The 22,430-nt window shown below is 39.6% G+C and overlaps 1 protein-coding gene across 4 annotated transcripts in view; it reads right to left on the minus strand.

Annotated features, from left to right (window-relative positions):
* Nucleotides 1-22,430, minus strand: part of pde4ba (phosphodiesterase 4B, cAMP-specific a) — a 161,237-nt gene that overhangs the window by 20,611 nt on the left and 118,196 nt on the right. Inside the window, exon 1 of one of the 4 annotated variants that reach the window (XM_079677598.1) lies at nt 14,956-15,182. The exons of the other annotated variants lie outside the window; for them this stretch is intronic. The gene's annotated coding sequence lies outside the window, so the exon portion shown is untranslated. Of the gene's footprint in view, nt 1-14,955; nt 15,183-22,430 lie in introns of those variants that run through there. 4 annotated transcript variants of the gene reach the window in all.

Here is a 22,430-nt window from a genome sequence, read left to right on the forward strand (position 1 = left end):
ATTAATTTAAATAATCTATAATATTTTGTCTTAAATAATACAGCATTAAAGGTGGGGTAGGTAATTTTGGAGAAACCAGCTCGAGATCGCTAGAATTTGAAATTACACAACCGGAAAAAATCTGCCACTTCCTTACAGAGCCCCTCCTCCAACACACACGAACGCGCACATGACCAATGAGGGCACGAGATAAGTGTGTGCACAGATGGAAGGCTGACAGGCAGGTAGGCCATCCAGTTATTTTAGCCGGGCCGGCTAAAATAATTGGGCTACGGCATTGGGCTACGGCTTCCACAGATGAATTTTTTTATGGATTTTTTGTCAAAGCGCTTAAGATATTCATTGCTATCGGGATGTTCAGAGCATTCCATGGAATATAACAAAAAGTGTATCTCGAGCCGATTTCTCAAACTTACCTACCCCACCTTTAAGTGATTGTAGAGCAACAAAAGTAAAAAACATAATCCAATAGTTAAAACTAAATTAAAACAACTAAATCACCATAACTAATCAAAGATAATATACATGTAGAGCCAGTATGGGTCAAATACAGTAGCCTAAGCCTAAATGATCAAAAAGAAGACAAAATAGAACGTTAAATAACAATGCTCTCCAGGTCTTTTAATATAATCCAAGTTTATCAAAGTTAAAGCCAATACTATTTGATAGGTAGATAATTTTTATTTAGCTACTTGCATGACTACAAATGTGGTTAAAGACTTCTCCTAAAATATTATTAACACATGAGTGTGATTATGACCAAAATCAAATAAGGGTTGAAGGCACTGCTGACACATTTTTGAATGAATATAGAGTCAATATTACAGTCCTGTTCCTATGGTTGATGTTTTTCACTATAACCTACAACTGTCAGTCAAGGTTACACACACACACACACACACACACACACACACACACACACACACACACACACACACACACACACACACACACACACACACACACACACACACACACACACACACACACACACACACACACACACACACACACACACACACACACACACACACACACACACACACACACACACACACACACACACACACACACACACACACACACACACACACACACACACACACACACACACACACACTAATGCCCCCGCATTGTGTGTACTCCTGGTCTCCTAGCTGCAGAGCACAACATGGCAGCAGGGTGCGCACTGTGGCGACCTTAGCGTGGCCACATAGAATGTGTCCCCTGCTCTGATCTCCTCGCCATCAAAGGCATGTGCCTGTTTGCTCTCCCAAACATGAGAGGCACCTGGCCCTCTGCCCACAGCCTTCCCTCACTCTGGTGGGGGGAGGGAGTGTGTGTTTAGTTTAACTCCACAACCGTCTGATGTCAGAACAGTTTACACTCATTTGAGATGTTTCCTCTCCGTACATCTCAGCACTTCTGAGGTGGTTTGTGTTTTTGCAAAGCATAGCAAGGTCCTTCTCACCCTATGGAACAGTTTCCTTTGAACTTTTAAACTCTTATGTGCGAATGGTGAGGTTGTTTTTGATATTCTATTCTTATGAGGACCAAACATGCAAGAATTAGTATTCAAAGTAGGGGGGAGTTTTTTGTCTCTCCAGTGTTTCAGAAGTTCTGCTCATTCTCTGGTGAATTGCAATCAAAGCGCATCCAAGGCGACTCCCTGAGCATGACTTTCTCACGGTTAAATCATCTGTACACCAGATGAGACATTGTGTGATTAAAGTACCCAGTTCTTTGTTAAAAATGAGAGAAAATGTACAATAAAAACTTCTGCAGAAGAACATTTATGTAATGACCAATAACCAGGATTTAAATTCCATACTGCTTACAAAGAGCGGAAATGTAAGATTATGCTAGAAGCAGGATAACACATTCAGTAAATCAGTTTACTTAGGTTCATCTTTATATGCTAATACATAATAAATTCAACAGAAGTAATACCGCTGATAAGTCTTTTTATCCCTTTTTGCAACTGTTAAACTTATGTGAATACGTGAAAAATGTGAATAATTAAGGAGTTGGTTCTTTTTCTGCACATGGACATTGCCAATGGTTTGTAATCCACAGATCTACTGGTGTTGGTATGTGCTGTTAGAAATGTAACAATATGCAATCAAAAAGAAGAAAAGTAACTAAAAAAACATTGGTTTACTTTTAAACAATGCTGTAATCAAACGTTTGAGAAAAGAGAAGGGACAGCATTCAGCATTTTTTGTTAGACCTGAAGGAGACATAATCATTGGTTACAGCTCAGGTTTACACATCTGGCTGGCGGTAAGCCATAGAGTCAGATAGACACTGTGTTATTCAGAACTGTTTGCCATACCAAACTGACAGTAAGACACATTTTCAAGCTGTAATATTTTCACAAAACTACATTGGGTTTCATTTTGGGGCTGGAGGATGCTGATGTGACCAACAAAGTGACTTGTGTTTGTGTGTGTGGTGGTGAGGCTGCATCAGGGTAAAACTGAATAGATGTATTGCTTGAGCTCTTAACCATTTTCATGACTTTGGTTTTAAAACCCACAACAATGGGTAAAGAGCTGTAAAATCTTGTTAAGTGAGTCGGGACCTCACACTGGTCACAAGCCCAACTTCTTGAGGGTCCCCACAAACTAAATCCATTCTCTACAGAAGATAGCTGCCAGATCCACTTAACTATGGCGCTTGTATAACAGTCTTACTCTGATCCGTTTTCACTCCACTCAGTTTACCACCCATCAAATGAAAAACTAAGATTTATGTGCTAAGCATTGAGGCGTTAGATAATAACTTACACCACTTCTAATCTAAGGGTTTAAATACTTCCCTTCAGAGGAAAATTGGATATTAATGACCAAAAAGTTTCAACTAAAATCTTTGCAAGGCATTAACTGGCTTCACTGTTCCTGAGTTATTTGTAATTGAATGACATCATTTGATAGATTCTGGGAAACATATGCAGGGTTAAAGGGTAAGGCTATCTATCTAAATAAGGTTTACATTTAAGGACAAGATTATTGAAACAGAAATGCCTGTAAAGGGTAGGCATTTAACATTTTTGTCTCAAAATGTTGAAAATGTAATATATAAAAGATTGGTGCTGGATAGAATATGCATGATATTCATTCATTTTTTATGTTTGTCAAATTAATGTTTGGTGTAAGGGAAAAATATATATTTTTTTAAATGTACCACAGAGTAATTGAGAGGCTGATTGTTTTCATGCTGATGCTTTAAGGCTTTCATCACTGCATCCAAATGTTGCTAATATAAGAAAAAAGGGGATTTGGGAATTACAGTTAAACACTCCCTGATTGTTAGCAACACATTCATGCTTTTATATTCTCACTTGTTTTAACAGAAGGGACATGTTGCTGCACACCATCAAATACTTAAGTTACAGCAGTCTGCTCTGTGTGATCTCATGGCCTCAGACGGACTAAGGGAAACAGCATGCCAGCCAACACACACACACACACACACACACACACACACACACACACACACACACACACACACACACACACACACACACACACACACACACACACACACACACACACACACACACACACACACACACACACACACACACACACACACACACACACACACACACACACACACACACACACACACACACACACACACAAAGAGGGGATTTCCACCGCCTCCACCCCGATACAAGGACCTTTCTGATCAGCGCTCAGATCTACAGAGTCTGTCCCACAGGGGCAGACCGGAAAACACGCAGAAACACATCTGAACTGTACATACACACTAATTATGATGTTTCATTATTGCACTCAGACACAAACATGTACTTTCCAGCTGAGGGAGGCCAAGCCATGGTATATCAAGAGTCAATATTCAGTTTAGTTTATGACTCACTAGCATGATAAGAAACAATATTTCCACCAGAAGTGAACTAAAAACAACAAAAATGTAAACTGTTCAAATAGAAAAGACAGACTTAAGACAGTTTTGACACTTAATTCACCATTATGGATATAGGACGGTATGAAGTACGAGGTATGGATGGTTTCTGCAAAAACAACGACATGCATTACAGGTGTTCCTCTTAGTGTGTCTATCCATGAGTCATTGGTTGTTTTTCTTTGACTGTCTCTCAGATCAAGTTAAAAGAGACACACATTTTTATGTTAGATTTTAATCAAAATATGAATGTTGTAGTTAATGTATGTCAAAAAACATCCTATTTTTTAATATACTAAGCCTGATTACACACACACACACACACACACACACACACACACACACACACACACACACACACACACACACACACACACACACACACACACACACACACACACACACACACACACACACACACACACACACACACACACACACACACACACACACACACACACACACACACACACACACACACACACACACACACACACACACACACACACACACACACACAATCATAATGTACAGGCATATGTTGTTATCAGATTGATTGTGCGCAAGGACGTCATACTAGAGGACTTGAACCCTGTGTGTGTGTGTGTGTGTGTGTGTGTGTGTGTGTGTGTGTGTGTGTGTGTGTGTGTGTGTGTGTGTGTGTGTGTGTCTTTGTGACAGCTGCATCTGTCATCCTCCTTTGGGGATAGTCAGTTTCCTGCCTGTGTTGTGATGCTAGCTGCAGCAGAGTAGGAAGGCTGCAGTGTATTTTCATCTGCCAACGTCTATATGGTATTGTGGAGATTGGAGGTTAAATCAGCAGAGCACTTATGACCACAAAGGCTAAGACGTCATTTGAAGACAATCTCTCTTTCATAAATGAATCTTCCTTTTTTCTATCAATGTATTGAGTAAGATGTGTGTATGTGAAACTGTTAACATACCACAAACACATAAAGAGAAACCATACGTATACGCATGCAGTGCCAACTTTTCTAATAGGGGAAACAGAGTCAGAGTGTGACATCCATTGCTTTACAAGAAAAAAGAGAACTGGGTATCTGACCCCTGCAGGCAGTTACACAACACTTCCTAACAAAGATCAGAGGGCAGCGCTGCTTCTCCACTCATTACAAGCCAAATAATGACTTCAAATGCACACCATAACATTGATCACTAAGAAGTATTGTGAAAAGTGGGAAGAAGGGTGGTAGTGGAGTTTGTGGTTTGAGGCGCAAGTTATCCGGCCCTGATTCGTGAGATGAGTTAAACATTTCTGCTGGGTTCTGAGAAGTGACTAAATGACATCATGACTCTGTGTTTCATTACAGCTCCTTTATCTGATTTACAGGGAGGCGGAATACAAATAATGTCTCAATAGATGGTATCAGGATTTCTTTGCCCTGCGGTTGTGAATAATAAACAGAAGGGAAGGAAATAATGACTGGACATTATGTTGCAATGGAAGATTTGAACATGGTTCACCACTTGTGAATTTGCAGCTTTAATGCAGTCATGACCGGTGCAGTGTTGGTAAAGCATACTGGGGCCTTTTTCATGTGGTGACCCTCCAGAAGCAGCAGTGGACACATTTTGGACGCTGACTGACTGATTAGGAATTCAGATTTGTTATAATGTGGAATTAGGCTAAAGTATAACTACAACAACTTTTCAAACAATACTCATCAAACTACACGTTTGTCTATTTGCTCTTTTTCCATTAAACAAAACAGCTTTCATGTTTTCTGCTGTAGCCACTTGGAATAGTTTACAAAAGTACATTTAATGAAGGAAGCCGATAGTGAGCCACAGTGAAGGTTTCTATTTGATTATCATTAACTTTTCAGCATTTAGTGTTTTATTCTGGTTTTGTCCATTTGACTTAGTTTGTATTGTTTTGTCTACGACTTGTTATGATGTCGCCTTGGCCTTGGCTCACTTGCAGGTTACTGTACCAACCTCAAACGGAGGTTATTGAATAATTTGGAGTTTGAAAAATACATTTTTTGCCAAAAGTTAAATGAGTAGATCTAAACATCATGACATAGCTCTCCTGTTTGTAGACTAGATGTTGATTAGCTTAGCTTAGCATACCATAATGTTTGGAAACTGCAAGGGGAAACAGCTAGCCTGGCTCTGTTCAAAGTTTTAAAAAACTCAACTGTCTGCATTTTCTAGAAAAAAAATTGTATATCATTTAAAACATTTAGAAAAATGTAAGAACGACAACTTCGAATTTGTTTGTACGAGAGTTTAACATCATTGATATAGATAAAAAGAGAGTGAATAAATGCTTATCACAAAATATAGAACAATTGGTTTTAAATCAAGGTTAAAAACTGTTAAAAGACTTTAATCGGAAAATGGTGATGAATTTAAATTGTGTTGAAGAAATAATTTACTTTATGTAACTGCCAGAAGGAAATGTTTGTTCGGCTATTCCCAGGTTAGCTTGTGGCTGAAGTCAATTCTGATCACAACACTTTAGGAAAAAAAGTTTTGACTGGGTCACATTAAAAAAAAAATACATGTGAGCACTTCTGTGTCCCTTGTGTGTCCCTTGTGGTTCTTGATGCTGCTCCCCCCCCCCACACACACACACACACACTCTCCTTGACATACAGATGTACACATTCCTTTCTGATTAACTACAGAATTCAGTGGGAATACAACACGGAAAGCCATAAATCCATGTAGCATGCAAAAACTCCCAAAGGGTGGACAGTGATACTAGATCCCTTACAGAGTCTTTGGAATAACAGCGGAAATGCTCTGCCGTGTTAATCAAACTGTCTCCAGGTGGAGGGAGAATAGGAGAGTTTCCATGTTGGGAGAATTTTGTTTTAGAAAGTCCAGTATTTCATAAGGATTTTAGCCCGCACACTTATGGATGGGACTATAGGACAGGATGTATTCCTCTTGAGAAGTTAGGGGTTTTGAAGCCTATAGGGCATATATCATGCAGCATACAGCATGTGTGCACTGTAGGCGCTGGGATGGAAATTATTCCTGGGGGTGCCTAAAGTGCTCATGCATGCTGTTTGCACTTTAGGCACCCCCACCTATTTCCATCCAAGAGAGTTTTGGCATCTGTTTATTTAAGTCCCATCAAGACATATTTTCAAGTTTGATATATATTTTTAAAATAAATTATCAATTATAACGGTAAAAAAAAGCCCAGTTCACCAAAGCCAAAGTTGTCCAGAAACCAAACATATTCAATTTACAATGACATAAAACAAAATCACAAATATGAGCCAATTCTGACGATCCAATATTTCTTGAATAATCATGTGAGCATGTGAATCATATAAATGATTTTAACCTGATTTGAATATATACTTAATGGGGCTTCAGACCCAACTGAGACACACAGAGCTTTCGTCTGAAAGAAAAATATATTGCTTATTTTCAGTTATGCCTTGCACATAAGACCATTGACACACACACACACACACACACACACACACAGACAGACAGACAGACAGACAGACAGACAGACAGACAGACACACAGACAGACAGACACACAGACACACACACACACACACACACACACACACACACACACACACACACACACACACACACACACACACACACACACACACACACACACACACACACACACACACACACACACACACACACACACTCACACTCACTCACACTCACTCACACTCACTCTCACTCACTCTCACTCACACTCACACACACACACACACACTCACACTCACACTCACACTCACACACACACACTCACACTCACTTACACACAGTCTGACATCACAGGTTCCTGATGTGCGTCTTCCTCTCTCTTACATACAGTACAATATCCACTGCTATCTGCCTGGTCGTCATGTTCTGTTGTGAAAACCTTACATTTTTGTTCCTAAATCTCTCTTATTCTTTCTGATAAAACAGACATACGTCAATGAGCCAGTTTTGTCTGTCCTATCAGCACTCTGTGGACCTGTGAGCGTAACACCGTCCTGTCCTTGAGCTGCATTCTCACTCACTCTCTCCATCTGTTTTGACTCCTGCTCTCATTAACACACACATATTCTTCCCCCCCTTTTTGCTCCTTCACACACCACAGTGTTTCACTCTCTTACTCTCTGCTTCTATACACTCAAACATGTGTACACATACACACAAACACACAGCAACAGACCAGGCTTTGTCTGTGTTACCTAGGTTGAACTCCCACATGGGGAGCAACAGTACGGACTGGACTGAATGGGTCTCATTGTCACGCTGTCTGGCATTAGCCTGCGGGTTGATTAGCATGGATCAGAGGAGCCATGAACCCATTTAGCCAAACTTCTGTCGCTGTTTGTGGGGCTTTTTTGCTCTTTAGGTTTCAAATAAGCTTCTACAGTTATGATTGAGGTTTTTTGTTGGTGCAGGGATGAATCTAATGTCAAGGGTGAAGAGAGATTTTCTAAATCAATAGGAAAGGCTTTGCATAATCAGAATGGGCTGGCATGCAGCTGCTGGACCTGATTCAGCTTATAAATCAGGGGGAAGAGTTTGGTCAATTACCTAAACTCAATTCTTATGAAAAATGTTGTGACTTTTTTTTTACTACAATGGGCTACTCCATACCAGAGGTGGGAAGTAACTAAATACATGTACTCAAGTACAGTTTTGGGGTACTTTACTTTACTTGAGTATTTCCATTTTATGCTACTTTATACTTCTACTCTACTACATTTTAGAAGCCATTACTGTACTTTTCACTCAGCTACATTTATCAGACAGCTTAAGTTACTTTACAGATTTAGCTTATTAGCAAAGCATTATTATTACAACGAGATGTAGTAGCTAATATAATTATAGGTTAAGAAATCCAGCAGCAGTATATAAAGTAGATACAAAATACCGTAACCAGCTGTTATAGACACCTTATGAAATTAGCCATTAAGCATAATGAGTACTTTTAATACTTTAAGTATATTTTGATTCCGATGCTTTTGTAATTTAACTAAAGTAAGATTTTTAATGCAAGACTTTTACTTGTAACAGAGTACATTTACAATTTAGTATTGCTACTTTTACTTTAGTACAAAACTGAGTACTTATTCCACCTCCGCTCCATGTAATACATGTTGTGTTACATCCTGAAATACAGCAGGCGCAGCAGCTTCTGTGGCGCTTCTCAACCAGGGCTCAGATCACTTTTACAGGTTTTGATTTCCAATTATGAGGAAGTAAACAACCTACAGAGGCTTGGTTTACGTGGGCTCCTTCCGTTTCTTGGCTGTATCTGAATAACAATTTTATAGAGACCAAGCCAAAACATAATTTGGGTCAAAACACTTGCCAAGATAAAAAAGACTGTCTTATTAACATTATCTTGTCTTCTTTAGATGGCAGGCCTCTTAATGAAGTCAGGCAAGGTTGATCCAGATCGGGACGGAGCAGGCACAAAGGGGGTGTGCGTGCAACGAAACATCAGTGTCTCCAGAAACATATTAAGACCAGCTGAGACAAACCTCAAACGACCTTGACACAGCATGCCTTCTCATGATGGGTAGGCATGGTGTCTCAATTTCTCTGCGTTTGTGTTTATGTGTATCCCAAACCATCTAACAAAATCTAATTGAGCTAATAAAGACTATTGGCAACAAGGTTGACTGTGTTTGTTCATATTGGCACAATCAAACCTCCTGATTGAATCAAGATTAAATGCATGTTTCATCCAAAATACAATTTAATAGACATGTGGCATCACGGTCTTGTAGGAACCTCAGAAAAATTAAATATATCTTGATCCTACTTCTGCCAGAACATCAACAATGTGACCGCAGAGTAATGATAACAAAATCCCAGTTTGTTTGTTTTTTTGTTGATAATAATCAAGAGCAATTGAATTGAAGTTGGGGTATTTTATTATTGAAGTCATCTTGAAAAGGCGGCTTTCTGTCCTGTTCCACAAAGAGGGTGTGGTAGCGGTGGTGTTTTTTGGCATGCTAGAGGGGGGGGGGGGGGGGGGGGGGGGGTCCAAATGCTTATCCAAAAACCCACAAACAAAAGAGCGGGTCTGCGAAGCAGAGAGCGTTTGAATCCATCTGCGCTGAGCTGAACAGGCCTGCTGGCAGGGGAATACTTCAGGGGAAGGGCAGCAGTCTACTTTATGACTGTGCTGACGTCAATGGCATAATTCAAATACTTGCAGAGTGCATGCTTCCAGCTTTCTGAACCTGCACTCTCTTTCTGTGGCAGGCCGCAGCTAAAACCCGACATGGAATTCGAATCTAGTCAAAGTAAATAACAAAACAACAACTGGAATGGAGTAATGTCTGGCCGAAATAGCACAAAGCCACATGGTACTGATTTCCTAGCCCGTCAGTTGTCACAAAGAACGGCTGACGAGTCTTGAAAATGTGTTGTATATTTAACAGAGACTCACATATTACTATAGTGCAGAACTTTGAAGCTCTATCTGACTCCAGGGAAGACAGGTATTAATAAGAGGAAGTGCATGTGTGATTATAGTTTTATAAGAGAAAAAGGAAGAAGAAACCAAAATGAAATCATGAAACCCCTTTCTGTGAAGAGCTATTCTCTTTTACTGAAAGAGGGAAGTGAGACCGATTTTGAGTGACGTGGGTGTTCTTAGCATTAAAGTGCAAATGCTTTTCAGTGGCATGCCTAAACTCATTTACAGTATCTAGGATTAAAATATCCATAAAGAGTAATCTATCTGTAACTCGTTCTTAATTGTGTGACCTTTTTGTGTGTATGTATTTGTTAGACAAATGAATAATTAAGAAAACATATTTATGTGGTTGCAGCTATACATAAATCAACTAAATTATTTTGTTAGAGTTTGCACATTTCTTGGAAAAGAGCATGACACAGGTTCAATAATTAAAATAAAAAGAACATTTTATGGATATTTTGAAGCAAATGCTCCTTGAGCCCCGTGAAGTCTCTTGCCTTAGACCGTTTGCTCTTGACACCAGATGTGAAAGGTTTGTTTTCCAGAGTCTAAATGACATCATGTCTTACATTGCAGGATTAGTGAAGATGACATAGTTAGACGCAGCCATGGTTGACTGCACACAGACTGTGCAGTCCAAAATTAGGTTTGTTCTTCCAAGAGAGAGAAAAATAAACTCTAACTAATACCTTTTTTTCCTAGAGCCAATTTTATTTTGGCAATGGGGTTTTTGCACGCATTTGATAAAGCATTTGCAACAAACTAAGATGCTTTTAAAAAGGCACACAAAAACGAATAAGCTTAACATATTTTTTGTCTAATTTAGACAATATTGACAAATGGTGCATTTAAAGCAGTATTACATTATTATGAACAAAACCTTATCTATCACAAATAACTAGGTGAAACGACAGAGCATCATTTCTGAACCAATTGCTTTGTTTAGAAAGTCCTGCTGACTTAAACAAGTTCATTCTAATGATAAAAGTACCAAATCAACAAGCAGACTCAAAGGTGATGCTGAATAACTGATAACATCATTATGACTCAACCAACCCTGCATACACAAACACTCATCAACACAACCATGTGGGTCTTTTCCTAAAACTCAGCTCTGGATCTCCCTCGGCTGGGAGCCACGGAGAGTCTGTGCCAGCGGGTATAGAGAGCTTTGAGTCGGGTAAACACTTGGCACTACAGCTTATTTATGACACTGAGGATGTTTTGAAGCCAGGGCCAGGCCTGTCAAATCTGGCCATGTTTCAACACTGGGATTACTTTCAATTGAACAACAAACTCACCACTACTAGATCATCAGAGGCTTATGTTTGACTTTAAATAACTGTACGAAGACAGAGAGGCACAAAGAGACGGTCACTCTTTGGAAAATTATTCCTTTTGAAAAGCTTGTGCCAGCTATTCTGAAAGTCACTTAGTATGGAAACCTCCAACCCTCTTTAACCTGCTTTGGGAACCTGACTGACAACTGAGAGTGTGAGGGCAGGAGGATGGGGAAATGTGACCTAATACTGGCACTTTTCGATTCCTTATTTGAGATGACATGGCTATCAAAACATGCAGAGATGCTACACCAGTTATAGATATCTAGCTAAACAGCAGACTGTCGACTGATCTCAAATCTATGGAAGCGGGAAGTTACACCAAGGCACTGAGCTAGCTAGCTACTACTTGTATACTTTATATTAGTTTATTGAAAGGGACAGTGCAAAGTTAGTAGACATTTCTGAGTAAGCCAAGAGGACATTTTTTTATATACAATCGCAAGACAGATGTTGTAAAGTTATCATATTCAATTTGTGGTCGAATAATTAGTAAATCCATCAACTCCATTTGTAGCAAAGTTACAAATATCCTAAATAGCGAAAAAAAAAATCTAAAGAGGTACACAATTGTTACGCTTCCTTTGATTTGGGTTTGTTAAAAATGATATGAGGGTCTGACTGTTTATGTTCCGTCCTCTGATGGATGTCAACTTCATTTAAATTATTCAAGTTACATTATAGCATTTATTGGTGATATTTTTGAATTAAATTAGTCTAGGAAGAACTTCACACACAATATAAAATGATGGATTAAAATATAGCTGGTCCAGGGGTCAAGCCTTCGTAACATCAGGAACAGGTACTTTATGTAGAATGTACATTTATAGCAATCACACGCAAATGGCGAAGTCCCTCCACTCCCGGGAGCCTCCATGGGACCCCGGAAGCGGAAAATTATACATTGAAGTCAATGGAGAGAGAAAAGTTATCTTTTGATCCCGTTTGAATTGTGCCACGAATGACACATATGATGTTTTTCAATCTTAAACAATCATTTCCATGTAAAAAAAGTCACAGTTTGTCTTAAAACTGTTGAAATATAAGACTATGAAAAATACGCAACTAGAAAGACTACAAATCCCAAATGCATTCTGGGTCGCGTAAGTGATGTCATAGGCGATAATGCTCCAAGACTGGTTGCGACTCGCAAAGCAAAGAAGAAGAAGATCTCGCAATTAAAGCAAAGAAGAAGAAGACTGATTTATTCCCTCCAATAAATATAAGAGATTGCTCCAATAAATTCACTTTTACAAGATGCCTGTGTGCTTTGTACCAGGTTGTAATCAAAAAAGTGATCATACACCACCTGCTCGTTCTATCGCTTCCCGTCTGATGAAAGGACCAGGAGTCGTTGGACCAAACATATCAGGTAATATACATGTTTTGCATGGAACATAGTCAAGTTAGCTACCTAGCTAGTAGCGAGCATGTTAGTTAGCATTACATTACATTACTTAGCCATGTCATTTGTATTAGCCTTAACATGAAGTAAACCAAAATGTTAAACAGTAAGAGTAGTCATGATGGTAAGTATTTTGTGAAACATTTGAAGAGTAGCCTATCGCCCCCTCCACCAGGTGCTAAGGGGGCGGGAGGTAGGCTAACGCCACATTAGCATCAGCGATCTTTTCTACTTAATGCTATCTGCACAAATGGTTAACATTGAACATTAAAATATCAGGCAGTTCAGGGAGAGTCGAAAGAAGGAAGGCAGGCAGCTTTGCATGACATTCTTCTGGACATGTTTCATTGTGATGATAGTGAGAGTGAGTCAATCTGTTTGTTGGAAAGACAGTAGTTGAGTGATTACTGAGAGAAAATTATTAAAAGAGATAATTATTCAGTGTTGTTACTTTAAAGTGTTGTTACTGACCTTTTTCTCTTTTATTTTCTTTACCTCACCTGTAATTGCTGAGACCCTGAGGAACATGCACACTGGACTGACCTGCTCTGGCAACCTGATTTCCACTGTACGTAATAGTATTTGGTTATGGTATATTATTTATATACATCAAAGGCACAAAGCACCCCCCAGAGACACACATGTATTGAGTGTGATATTTTGCATTGGTCATGTGAAATCATCTTTACATACTAGAAAACTGTAGGAGCGGCAACTTGTTTTGAAATTGAATTTTTAATATCCGATAATAAAGTTGATCTGTTTTCTTTATTCTTCTCTCTTCCCAGCTCCACCCATCACCATTCTCTGTTCCTGCAGGTCCTGCTTGCTAATCAATGCTCATATTTTTTTACACAATTACAAATAAAGTCAATGTATTGTATGACATGAAGTTGTGCTTCATTCTGAGTCAATAATAAATTCATTCTGCCTTCAACTGCAAAATTATTGTGGACTGCACCGACATCCATGTAGCTGCCCCCAGTAAGATGAACCAAACAAAGCTGACACTCAACATACAGCTGTGCTCTTAAGTTTACATGAAGAATTTGTGAAATATTGGTAATAACAGGTTTTAATGATTATTAGTAATTAATTATATAATTTTCTCATTGTAGACGAGCAGACAGGGAGCCAGATGAGAAAAGCAGAATATGCAGCTGCCATTTTCCACATGGAAAAGAGAAAGGGCCAAGTGTATTTGAGTGGACAAAAGAGAAATCCCAAATACGAAAAATAAAATTATACAATTTACAGATATGTATACAAATATATATACACCATGTATAATGATGGTGTATTATGTAGAAGGAAGTGTGGTAGATAACAAGTAAATATAGAGTTACATACAGTTCCATGTTACAGCAAAAGATGGAATAACTAAGAAGCACGCAGTATAATAATAATTACATGCAACAATTAAATAACTGCTCATTCTCTCCACAACAATCCCAATCTGCTGTGTCCTGTTTTCCTCCCCTCTGGCATAACAACCTAGATAAGCTGTGCCTAGATAACCAAACAAATTGACAAGATAACCAAAATCCTTGAATCTACACACAGCAAATAAACTCAAATGACACAACGAGATGAAAAAAGGAGATCACACATATAGTCGATATAAAACTGGCCGCTTCAATCTGAAGAGCAACTAAAACAAAACACGGGAGTGTATCTTGTTCTTGTGAACACTAATGTTATCCACAGCATACACAGACACCACAAAGTTCTTAAGGAGAAAACTAGTTGCTAAAACAAAACACGTTAGTGTACCTTGTTAGCTAATGTTAGCTATCTGACACTAACCTTAAACATTGCACTCATGTTACTCACCGAAACCTTGTAAAGCCGGTCCCGCATGCTGGCTCTTACAGAACCGACTAACTCCCCTTTCGTGTATGTACAGCTCTCAACATGCCCAGACTTGTAGTGATTTTCACCTCGTTTTATACTTTTTCGCCTCATTCTGAAAGAAACAGGTGAAATTTGCTAACGTGACGGCCATCTTTGTGATGGTGACGCGTATTGTGCGAGACCAGAGACCTGTAGTTCACTGAGCGGTTTCACACAAAAAATGGTGTAACTTCACAGTTTTACGACACATTTTTATTTTTTTGACTTGCAAAATGTTCTTTTAATTTGACAAACATCATATGTCTCATTCGTGGCACAATTCAAACGGGATCGAAAGATGACTTTTCTCTCTCCATTGACTTCAATGTATAATTTTCCGCTTCCGGGGTCCCATGGGTCGGAAGTAGATGGGCGGGACTTCGCCTCTCTGTGCCCAATTTATTTACTCTATCTTTGAAACATAACAAGTTAAACAGTCTGCCAAATTAGGTGCCACCCAACCACTTTGCATAAGCCAGAACGTCCTGTACCATCATCTTGTTAACATCACATTATAATAAAAGCAATAAGACATTGCAAAACAACTATTCAACCAAGACTAACAGAGTAGGACAAAGGACAAAGAGAGCACAGGAGTGGCATTGACAGGAGAGTACCTTTCCTTCACATGGCGGTAATGAACTAAGTTCTTATGCAACACCTTTCTAGTTTCCAAATAGAGATTTACAGATTTCTCTCTTCCTATCTGTACCTCGACCCATGTCTCTTTGAGGGTGCCTATTCATTTATCATCACAAACTAAAAAGAAAAGACAAAAAAAACAATTATTGGACGGGAGCAAAGGACAGAGCGTATCATTATGAAAGAAATGTATGTAAACCTTCATAGGTGAAGATTAGAAATATACCAACAACAATAACAGTGTATGACATCTTTTTGTTTTGTTTTGGGAGGAATGTCAAGACGTCCCTCTCTGTACTCTCATCGAGCAGCGACAATTAGTCTTTTAATTTACTTTTCAATCAACAGAAACTTCAACTAAGATCGGCAACTATGTTTATACAATCGTTTAAGCCATTTTGTAGCAAAAAATAAATAAAAACATAATTAGTAACAGATGTAACATTCCAGATGGCAACATGTGTTAATAATTCATTGAGTTATGGTATAAAATGAGAATAATAAACTTTCTTATTCTGTCTGGTATCCTCAACAAGTTTAAAAAACAGCTTTTATTTTTCTATACTTCCAGACTGGCTATATAACCCAGTCCGCAGTGAGTAAGAAATGACACTGCTATGCAGGGGCGGACTGGCCATCTGTAGAATCTGGAGAACGACAGAACGGCCGGCCCTTTAAAAAAAAATTTTTTTAACGTCATCATTTAAGTTGCGCTGACGGCCGACAGAGGGCGACAGCGGCCACTAATGCAGTTGTGTGGTTCTTATCTGTAAAATAATTACACACGAAGAAGAAAAAAGACCGGCCACACGAAGAGAAGGGAATAGACGCCGCGGCAGACAGGGGGCCTTTCTCACTTCGGTTAAATGGATTCCTTGCGTCCCTCACTTGCGTCATTTCCCTGTGACTAGTCCCTCCCACTAGGGAAGCATGGAGGGACGCAAGGAAACCACGAGAAGCAGGGAAATGAGTTTTAAGAGCAAAGTCCTTTCCTCCGAAGCGTCACGTGAAGCGACGTACGTTTGTGATGACGCTGCACAGCTGATCGTCTGACAGCAGCCAGCTCTGTCCCCGTTATTTCCACACACACCCCCGCCTCTGTTAGTACACATTTACTGACACAAACATTTGTACCATCTTTTAACCCAAATAAATAAAAATAAAATAAGAGCTAATTCTCAAAAAAGATAAACGCCATTCTTAAAATGTATAAAGGAACAATAGTTTGATTGATATTGAGTGCACAAAGTAAATACAAATAATTGAGAGAAGAAAAAGAGATATGTTATATATCAAAACCCAGTTAGATTAACATTCATTGGATTGCAAACTTTGTTTGTTTGTTTGGATATGTAGCAAATTAACATTTTAATAGCACTTAATGACTGACTGAATGGAAATGATAATAAATGAAAATGTAAAACGAAAAAAGCGATCATGAAAATGTTTCCAAAAAATGAATAAAATAATTTTTGACCAATTTGTTGTTCAGATATATCACATATTTCTAACTAAATGATATATTAATTGACAGAAAAAGACGGTATAAACTGAGGAGTGACTCCCGTGAGGTTCATGTATTTTCTTCACTCCGCTGGGAAACTGCTCTCATGTCAAGAAGCATCACATCATTGCATGCACTGCACTGTCCAATCAGTGAGCGATACACAGTAAGGGGGCGGGGCGAGTGTCTGAGGATTTCATCGGAGGATGGTCTGGTGGTTCCTCGATTATAGCTCCTCCATTATCGCTCCTCGCTCCTCGCTCCTCCGACAAAAATAAGGCCATTGGGACGCTACTCAAGATGGCGCAGACAAATCAACTTCCGGTGAGACCGAGGAGCGAGGAAATGAAAAATAAGAGAAGTGAGAAGGGCCCAAGGGCCATTTCTCAATCGCGAGGAAACTGGCTTCCAAGCCAATATTTCAAGGGTACTACGTCATCGAGTGCCGCCGAGGGACTGTTCCAATGTCCAGCATACTTGGAATTCTACCGAGGCCGCGTCCTTGCTTTGGGGGTAATTTCGAGGCTGCACATGGGTAGACCTCGCGTCCTTCAAATTCCCACAATGCTTTGCGCACGGACCAATTTCCCCAAATCTGTGGCGGAAAATGTAAGGCGGGGCCTCTCATATGACGCACACCTGCACACTTGCTAGCCTGTTCCACTCTTCGTTTTCCGAATGCCAGGAAGGATTCTTGTCTAGCTTCTGGAGGAAGTGTCTCGGAAGACATGTGCTGCCAAGCAAGCATCCTTGCGATTGAGAAACGGCCAGGGAGAATGAAAAAACATGGATAAAAATCAAAGAAAACGAAAAGAAAAAGGTGGGGCCGAGAAGGCAAGAGAAAAAAAGGTGAAGTCACTCGCAGCTGAAGCATATAAATGTCGCAAATTGACATAACTTGTTGGCAGCATGATGCTACAAGCACTATCATCAGCAGCTTAGAACAAGTGCTAGATGATGAAGAGGATGATGAGTGCGCGAGTTCAGATATACAGCCAGCCTCCTGCTTTCATGATGAGAGACAGAGTTGAGCTGCTGGAAGAACCATCTCAACTGGCAAGTATACAAGTGCAGGGAAAGAGCAAGAGGTGGGTGAGAATTATCCCTTGAACTCAGTGGCGTTTTCTCCTGAAGGCCAAGGGAAGCCAGGCTTCCCCTGTTTTTTTGGATTGTAGTTGTAATAAATAAATAAAAACACTTAGTTCGTTTAGTTTCGGTAATATTTCTGTGTTGTGTGTTGCTGCTAGCCCGTCTCTCCCCCATTCTCATTGAGTATTTTACAAAGAGTGAAACAGCGCCCCTTTAGATGTTATGGTGAAACAGTAGATTGCACTCTCTGTTGCGAGAGGAGGCTAGCCGAAATTGGCTTCCCTTGGTGAAAAAAAATGGAGGGATTGACCAATCAGATGAGGCTCACGTCATGCCTCACAATCCAATCAAATCGCATCAACTTCAGTTCGTACTATAAGTCATCACAGCCCTTAGAAAGTAGCAAGCAACTGAAGCAAGTGCAATTATGGAGGGTGGAGATTTGGAGTATTTCATCAAAAACTATTTTACTAAAGTTCCGCCACAGCAGCAACTAAAAATTAAATCTGATGACGGGCCAATGCCCAAACTGGAGTTGTGTACAGAGAGGAAAAAAGGAGCGAATCGGACGTAAAACTTTAAATAATAAACAGCGGGTTTCTAACATTTGACATTTCATGTGGCCGGACTGGGTCAGTTTCCAGGGCTGAATTTTAGTCCAAGTCTGCCCCATGCATTCTCAGACAAACATTTACTGTAAACTGTATGATACAGAAGCTATGGTAGAAAATATTATTAATGACGTCACCTTGTCTCCAAGAGTCGTATCATATAAACAACGGTAAGATCTGAAACAGAGCGGGAGAGCAGGCGGTTTGGAGGAGGGCCGTGATATTCCTCACCTCCTCTCTGAGAGCAAACATACAGCTCCTCACATCAGACACACACACACAGACAGACATGAGCACACAGTGGGACGTGCATTTGTCAAAGCAGACAAGGCTGCATACACATTACATTTCAAAGTAGCGAGTCAGTGTTATTGGCAGGGGATAGTCAAACTAGAGAGAGGACACTTTAATGGCTGTTGTGGTTTAGTACTGGGCAGTGGTTCCCACTCTTCTTTTGAACTCCGGGGTATTACTGTATGTGTCACACATAGTGGAGATGATGATGGTAATGTTGGACATGCAGTGTGGCTGCTCGGAAGAATTGCAATGGAAGGAAATGAAGGGAAAGTAGCCAACTTTCTTTCTCGTCATCTCTTTTAATTATTCAGCTACAGTATGTGCCATGCTCCACTGCATAAAAACCACTCCTCCAAACTTAATCACAAAATAGAGCATGTTGATTAAGTTAAGGTTTGATTAGACTTAGATACAAATAACTTGGTACTTGGTAGCGTCAGGGAAAGCTCAATTGTTCTACTCTGAAATACTACTCTGATGAAATGAGCTTCAGATTAATTCAATACAATTAGACATCCATTGTTTCAGAGAAGAAGCATTCACTTAGGGAGTTCATTTGTGTATGCTTTCTAAATCAAGGTTTTAGGTTTTGCTTAAAGATGAAACACAATTAAGAAATCTTTCAGGACTCATCTATTTGTCGAACATTCGAAATACCTTTAATCATCAAGTCTTGAGTCCTAAATCGTAAAATTAAACAACTAGCAAATGTACTTTACTGTACGTGTGCTGTACAAACTGCAGGACAATCTGCCTCAGTCCCATTAGTCCTGCCCTTACTCGGCCACGGCTCATACAAGAGTTATATGAGGACATAACTATAGTATGAGTGTATCATTGTCCAGAATCACAACTTGAATCTGTGAGGGGAACACTCAAAACAGGATGTCCATTTGGGGTACAGTGCAACACACACTATAGCAAGAGAATGAGAGAGGAGCACTCAATGGAGAGCTGAAGAGGATAATACATGACCCGAGGTTAAGTTCCTATGACACAAGAGGGTCCTCCACATAATGAGCTGTCCCCCTCATAAATGAGACACATTGTGTGTAAAAACAAGCAAACTGACACCTGCCATTTCATGAAAAGATAGCAAGCCCTGTAAAATATGAATGAATGTCTGTAGCCGGAAGTTTGGGGTATTGAGCCATGAACACAAAATCCATGGTTCACCATTGAAAAAATTACATAAAATCTGATTTGAATCCAGCTGGCATCCAGCAATCTTTGGTGAAAAAAAAAAAAATGCTAATAAATAATCTAACAATATAATAAATAACAGTATAGAAGTTACAATTTTACTGCATGGGAACTGCATGACTTTAACTTTTAAAATAGTAGCTCAGTGTGGTGTTAGTGCTATTACTTGAGCAAAATATGTGAATTATTCTCCTGAGATGGTTGTGGTTATGAAACACAATGTGACCCATATCTCATACATCACAGTAATCCTGAAAGACATAGCCCAAGTGTAAACACAACAAACTTACAATGCTTAAAGGCATGTGTTGCTAATCAGTAAAAATTATAGCTGCAATATTTGAGTCGTTTGCACCTTCAATAAGGGAAGGAAAAATGCAGACTCACAAAGCTTTCTTTCATCAGGTCATTACCCTCATTATGACAATATGTCACCTTGCCACTCTGAGAAAAGCAGTAGATTGCGACTGATGTACAGACACATATTGTACACACATATACACACAGCCAGACATAAGGAAGTAGTTCCTGGGTACAACATACATATTCCAGTGTAGAGGAAACAGTGCAGGTCTGTATTTTTCTCAGACGGAGAGGAAGAAGGTAAACAGCCTTATCTGCTATCCCTAAAGAACAGACTATTCTCCCTTTACTGATTTCTCTGATGATACACTGTACAAAAGCCTTTTCTACGTGACCAGCCAACACCTTGCACAACACAACACTGGGTACACCACTTAAAGCCTTAGCCTGTTTAAACTCAGGAGATGAAGTGTTTACACAGGTATGAAAAAGTTGCCGTTCGTGTGCACTTGGTCAACTTGCACATGTTGTACTGTACTGTATGTGCTGATTCGCACTATACATCTCACTGACACTGAGTCATAAGAGAGGAACCTGAGTCTAAGTACACCACTTTGCCTGTGTCCTCGTTCCACTTAATGACACTGTAGATGTCTCATTTGAAAATGTAAAATCTCATCTCTTATGTAAATTATTCTCTAAATATTGTTTGAGTACACTTGTTGACGAACTCACAAAGAACAGATTGCGGTCGCTGATAGCACCACAAATTGCACATAATCTGCCACGGTTCAAGGCACAAACTAAGAGATGTTGCACTCATTATATTACAGCGTAAAATTGGACCATAAAGTGTATTAGTGCAGGTCGGTTAAATTCCCTTTTTTTGCATCTGATTACAATTAGCTATTTGGCAAAGTCAGCTTATAAATGTGCTTCAGGATACTACAAAGGTTGTAGGGGGGGGGGGCAGAGTCAGTCTGAGCCAGAGGTTTTGTCAGAAAGGGCTTACCAGAGAGCCTCTTCCTTCCAAACCTCCCAAAAGCAGGGAGAGAGGAAAGGGAAACATTTAAGCGCAGGATTTGGGAAAGAAGGGAGGTAAATAAATCATTTTTGCGCAAAACAACCTTTCAATAAAACACTCTGTAAGGATTTCAATGCAAAAAGGAAGTAAACCCTAAACACATCATCACCGTATCTCCTCATCAATCAAAAATAATGTTGATGCAATACTACCAAGACAGCTTGAAAGGAGAGACTAATCAGAGATCACATTGAGCCAAAAAAATGTACTTAATATATCAGGAAATATATAGCATCTCCTTTTCCATTACTTAAAACAGGTCCACACCACACTGCTCTGTAGGAGTTAATGCTAACATCACAATGCTAACACGCTCAAGTTTGATGTTTAGCAGATATAATGTGCAACAAGTTCAACATTTTAGTTTAGCATGTTAGCATGCTAGCATTTACTAATTAGCAATGAACACAAAGCATAGCTGAGGCTGATGGTTCATTGGTATTTGATCATAAACCAAAGCTACAAGAAAAGGGTGACCGATGAATGTGTGTACCACATTTCCTGACAATCCAGGGAAGTGCTGGTAGAGCCGGGTTCAAGACCATACTGTATGTGTGAAACCAGCCAGCAAGGTCATAGCTGAGTTGTGAATGGAGCAATAACAGTTACACTGTTTTAATGCTGGGGTTCGTGACGCAGGTCAGGCCCTGTCGGCTCTTTGTCTGCCTGTCGCGCCAGAGGA

This window comes from Notothenia rossii (genome assembly GCF_949606895.1).
Source record: "Notothenia rossii genome assembly, chromosome: 1".
In the NCBI taxonomy this organism is placed as follows: domain Eukaryota; kingdom Metazoa; phylum Chordata; class Actinopteri; order Perciformes; family Nototheniidae; genus Notothenia; species Notothenia rossii.